Source organism: Nannospalax galili, unplaced genomic scaffold, assembly GCF_000622305.1.
Source record: "Nannospalax galili isolate Female #2095 unplaced genomic scaffold, S.galili_v1.0 scaffold87, whole genome shotgun sequence".
NCBI classification, from domain to species: Eukaryota; Metazoa; Chordata; class Mammalia; order Rodentia; family Spalacidae; genus Nannospalax; species Nannospalax galili.
This window is the reverse complement of record NW_008360320.1, coordinates 286,706-292,808: the sequence shown is the minus strand read 5'-3', so window position 1 is coordinate 292,808 and position 6,103 is coordinate 286,706.

Below are 6,103 nucleotides of genomic sequence, written 5' to 3'. Positions count from 1 at the left end.
ATAATCTTGAAATTTCTTCTAAGGTCATAGTTTAGTCAACTAGTTTAAGGAACAAAATATATATCTAGTCAAGGTTTCTCTGTGAACATTTGGTTTTTTACCCAAGCTTTATCTACATAGCACATGGTAATTAAAAGTACCAGGCTGGTGTAACTAACCATATTGGATGTTTAACATCCATACTTTGAGGTCTATACTGGTCAGAAGGATTTAAAGGACAGCTTTTGACCCTTGCCCTCCAAGGTCGACTAAATTCCAGGGGACTATGGAACACCTCTCAAAATGTCCTGTATCCATGGTGAGTCACCTGTCCTCTTGTTCAGGGAAGACATGGAGACCTCACAAGATGGACTTGAATCAGTGTCTGGTCTACAAAGAGGAGGGTCAATTCAGAGGAAAGATTTCCTCCATGCTTCCAAGTGAAGCCAGTCATCGTCGAGTAGGACCTTTGACTTACCTTCACATAGATGGAACTGGTAAAAGAAAGGAGTCAGGGGCTTCTCCCAAGCTCATGTGACCCCTGAGGAACAGATCCTCAAACGACCTTAAGTGTAAATATAAATTGATTTATTTGGGCCAACTGTTTGGTCTTGAACACACAAAAGGAAAATATAACCAAAGGGTAAAGTCATCAGTATATTTCTTTAAGAGTTCAAGGGATTACACTTCCCAGACATTAGGCTTAAGTCTATATAAAAAGCTTTTTAGACAATTTTCTCTCATTGATGATTTTTTTCTGAATCAGAAAGTGCTGCTCAGCTATAAGACTTCAAATCTTGATCTGCAAAACTGTAGTGCCCACCTGCAGCTAAGGGAGACAACCAGCGATTGTTCTAAAACGATGGCCAAGTTTGTTTTCTCCCCCTATCTAGAAGCCTTTGAGAGGGAACTGACACTAACCTGAAAGCAAATCCTGAACCCATCACTCTAGAGACCAGCCTTGGCAGACAAAAGAAAAATGAGGAGGAACCCAATAGAGGCATGCTTTTGGAAGCTCTCATCAAGAAATTCCAATGGACTCTCATATGAACATTTGAAATTTTCCCTGTTCTGACTTTTTTCTAGTTCCCTGTCTGAAACTTGTAATGCTAATCACTCTTGTCTTTACTTCTCCTTCACATCTCCTATTCACCAGTCAAGGACTTTCTTTTCTCCCTACAGATAAGAGTTGTGTAATTTGAGAGTCTTTTAGATAGACCCACTGAAAGGGCACTCCAATTGCCTCACCCTGCGTCTCTGTTCTGCATAGAAGAAGCCAGGGTGGTGTGTATCCTGATTCCCTATCCAGAAGCTGGGTAACCTCTTCAGAGGATGGTGTGATAAGAATAGGAGGTAGGAATTGGCTAGGCAGTTAGTGTAAAAAGACCCCAAAGAAAAGTAGCCAGCATCCTGGCTAAAACTTAAAATGTCTTTGGGTCTGTTAGCAACATACTCTGTTCCAAAGGCACAAAACGTCAAAAATATTTGGGAGCTCTTATCTAATCCTTAAAAGAATTTAGGGCTACCTCTTCAGAGGGGGGAATGTTAGAGTAGTAAAAAGCCCATAAAAAATAAAGAAGAAAGAGTATACAAAGTTATCAGAAAAAAGTGATGGGGAGATATAGGAGAAGTTGGAGGGGAGGGAGTGGGCATGGATTTGATCAAAACACCTATGGAGGGGAGGGAGTGGGCATGGATTTGATCAAAACACCTATGTACTTATTTCCCTGTATGAAATTCTCAATAAGTTATTTTTTAATTATATATATATATGAGTGTGTGTATATATATTTATATATATATATATATATAGAGAGAGTATATACATCTTCTTTTCCATAGTACATGATCAAACAGGCGTAAATAACTCTTAATAATTTCTTTCTAAATCATAGACAAGGAAGACCCTGTCTCAAAAAGACCAAAATAAATAAATAAAAATAAAAATTTAAAATACATATTTATTATTTTTAATTTATGTATAGAAGTGTATTGCTTGCATGTATATAAATGTACCCAGGTCATGCAATGCCCACAGAGATCAGAAGAGGGCATAGGATTCCCTGGAACTGGAGTTACAGATGGTTGTTAGCCACCATGTGAGGGCTGGGAACTGAACCCAGGTCCTCTGCAAGAACAATCAATGCTCTTAACCACTAAGCTATCTTTCCAGCCCCTGTAATTTTTTTTTTCTTATGAAAAACATCCAGGTCAGCCAGGTGTGGTGGCTCATGTCCTTAATCCCAGCACTTGGAAGGCAGAGGCAGGTGGATCTCTATGAGTTCAAGGCCAGCCTAGTCTACATAGCTAGTTCCAAGCCAGCTTGGGCTACAGGGACACCCTGTCTCAAAAAAAAAAAAAAAAAAAAAAAAAAGGAAAGAAAAAGATGTAAGTGGGTAATGGGGGAAAACAGGAATGTTGACCATGAACTTATCCTGGAAGCTAAGAAGCGCCAAACTTTCAGGATACACTACCCAACTGAGGCTGACTGACTGACCGTATAAAAAGGATTCAAAGTATCTCCTCTCGTTTTCTGATAGTATTTGAATTCTGTTTTACAGTCCTTTTTTTCCCCCTTCATATTTTTACAAGAGTGACATCATTAGTCCAGTGTACCAGCTTAGGAGATCTTAAGTGTTTGCTCTGTTCTCCTCTCCCACTTGGATGTGGAGTCTCCTACTATGTCTTCCGTGTCTTCGGGTATCCAGTAGCTTCTTCAGCTTATGAGCATTAGAAACCTGTGGAAAAGAAACCAAAAGAAGCTTCTTGTACAAAAGGCAGTCTCACTGGGTTTCCAGTCAGTTACATCAGGTACAGAAGGAGCCACTGCATACCTTGGATAGAAAGAGCAGATGAGTCTTCACCCATGAAGGCAGAACACCTGACTTATAAATTCTCCTGGGCTTTGGAAGATCTTTTGTCATTGCACTTTCTCTCAGTTCTCCAGGAGACACCTGTGGGTGCTATGTCCTAGGAACTTGGTACTTCCTAGGCAGCTTCCAAGACAAGTCCATTGGCAATACTCCCTTTCTATTTCTCTCCCCAAACCCCATTACCTACCTGCAGATTTTCCATATAAAATCTTATTCATCTTTTCTTCCACAATGGAATTGAACACACTTTCAAAAACAGAGCCCACATCATCAGGCATTGTTTGGTTGCTTGCTTGTGACAGAGTCTAGCAATGTTACTCACACTTGCCTTGAACTTGTGATTCCCCTGCCTCTGGCTTACAGTTTATATGGGATTATTTGTGTGTACCACATTACCAAACTTAGTCATTGTTTCTGTGCTAGATAGCTTTAGTGTCAACTTGACACACCTGGGTTGAGGGAGCCTCGTTGGGGAATTGCCTCCATTGGACTGGCCTGTGGCCGTGTCTGTGGAGCATCTTCTTGATTGTTGAGTGATGTTGGAGGGCCCAGCCCACTGTGGCCAGGGGGGCCTGTGTTGCATAAGAAAGCAGGCTGAGCAGGAGCCAGGGGAGCAAGCCAGTAAGCAGCGTTCCTCCACGGCCTATGCTCCAGCTTCTGCCTCCTGCCCTGAATTCCTACCTTGGGCTCCCTGATGAACTGTGACCCAGGAGATGCAAACCGAATTAAATCCTTTCCTCCCCAAGTTGGTATTGGTCAGAGTGTTTTGTCGCAGCAATGGAGAAACAAACTAGGACAGTTTCCAATTTCTTAATGACAAAGGGGGTGGGGAACAAGATTTTCAAACACTGTTCATAGGTAGGAGAAAGATTTATATTCTGCATGGTTGTTAGAAAGGGAAGAAAGAAATCCCCTCTGATAGATTGGGTTAATCTATCAAAGCAACCCATGAAAATTTCCTGTTAAAACAAGTTAAACATTCACACCCTGCTATACTTGGAACTTCTTTGAAATGCAAATCAGCACAGAGGCGAATGAGTTATTAGTTACTTAACTGCAAATGCTTTCCTGAGATAAATGAAAAGTGGGGAGAATTGAGGCACTTGAGAGAGAGGAATCCTCCCACCCCATGACCAGAGAAAGCCACCAGACAAAAGGGAAGGCTGTGACACTTGAAGTGGGGCTATATTTGCTTCCTAAACCGTGAACTAAAAATACATAATTTCACTTTCCAGAGAAGCTCATGCAACTACCTACCCACCCTGTCATCAATGACCACTTCTGTGTTCTTCATAGCCACACCCATGTGGGCACCAAATTTGAGCTCTCATCAGTGACCTTTTCCTTCATCTCTCATTTGCCACAGGCACAAAATGGAGATCTCTGAACCCTGACAAGTACAGGTTTTAGCTCAGAGAATTCTGAATTCATTCAACAGAGACCAAGACAACCCTGTGATGTTCATTGTAAAGAAGTTTCTGGGATTTAAAGCTAACTTCAGACCAGAGCATGTCTAGAAAGTTGGCTTTTTTGCCAATACTGTTAATGGACTAGGAAAACTGTATAGAAATGAAAGCTGTGGGGCTGGAGAGGTGGCTCACAGTTAAGAGCACTGACTGCTCTTACAGATGGTCCCTGTTTGATTCCCAGGACCCACATGGTGGCTAACAACTGTCCATAATTCCAGTTCTAGGGAATCCAACACCCTCTTCTGTGTGGGCTTTGCACGACACAGGTGCACTTACATACATGCAGGCAATACACTCGTGTACATAAAATGAAAATAATAAATAAAATAATTTTTAAAAAGGAATGAGGGCTGTGATATACAGAATAGAAGACAGTTTGGCTCCAGAAATAGAGATGCTAAATAACAAAGAATGACCAACAAGAAAGAAAGGGGGAGGAGCTTCCAGTAGGTGACTATCAATCAACAAGAGGAAATACCTTTAACAGCAGCATCAATAAGAATATGACCAGACATGTCACCTGAACATCTTACCATTTTGTGAAGGAGAGTTTGAGATGATGGAAAGCATGGTAACTTTCATGAATCATTATCACCTATTATTTTGAGCATATTCACCCAATTTAGATTGATCTAGGAGAGCTATGGGCACTAGTATTGTCTTCCTGTCACCCAGATCTTAGTCTAGACTCCTCTTGCCTCTGGTCCTTGTAAACTGTGTTAGAATTCAAGCAAAATGTTAGTGTTGGAATGGGCAGAGTTTATTGGAGAGTGCAATACACTCTCAAGTGAGTGACTGGTAGTCAAAGAATCCACTACCTCAACCCACATTTTTCACAGGCTTTATTGTGTTTTCCAAAGTCTAGAGCAAACAGTTCTTCCTGAGGGATTTTGTCCTATACTGAAGATTGGCAAGTCTATTTGGACTGATTCTTTTTAATTTTTTTAAATTTATTTATCTTTATATGTATGAATGTTTTGCCTGCATGTATGTAAGTGTACCTGCACATGCAGTGCTTATGGCGGCCAGAACAGGGTGTTGTATATCCTGGAACAGATGGTTGTTAGCTGCCATGTGGGTGGAGTCCTCTATAAGAACAGCCAGTGCTCTAAAACACTGAGCCCCTTGGATCGATTCTTACAGGAAGGAGAAATGGTATGTCTTTTCTTCTGTATGGTACAGCTAATTGAACTAGGGCCTTACATATGATAGACAAGCACTCCATCACTTAGTGATGGCCCTCATTTATTTATTTATTTTAACCTTTTTCATTTTGACACAGGATCACTAAATTTTTCAGGCTGACTTTGAGCTCACTGTATAGTAGGCAAACTGAGATTACATACCTCTCCCACAAAGTCTGGCTGTTCTTAGCAGAAAGCTTCCTACGTATAGTATTCTTACAAGGTTTAGGGCTCTCAGCACTAGGCCTAGATAGTTATCCATTAATGGCTTTCTCGGCAGTTCAGGATGTTGTGACTGACTCCTTCCAGGGAGAGGGATATACTCAAGTCCCATTCTTCTAACCAGAAATGAGAGTCCTGCAGTTCCAGTCCTTTGTCTTATAGGCCATCGAAGGGATCCAATGCCAATGTCCTGCAAGTCTGCTAATATCTAATTAAATACCTAGCATCTGCATTTTTGCCAATACATCAAGGATGAGGAGCTTTGTGTTCAAATAAGATACTCCAAAGCTACTTGAATATCCTAAATGAATGTTCTAAGACTCTGAAACTGGACTGTTTTTCTGGAAGCTGACATATTTACAGAAAAAAAAGAAGA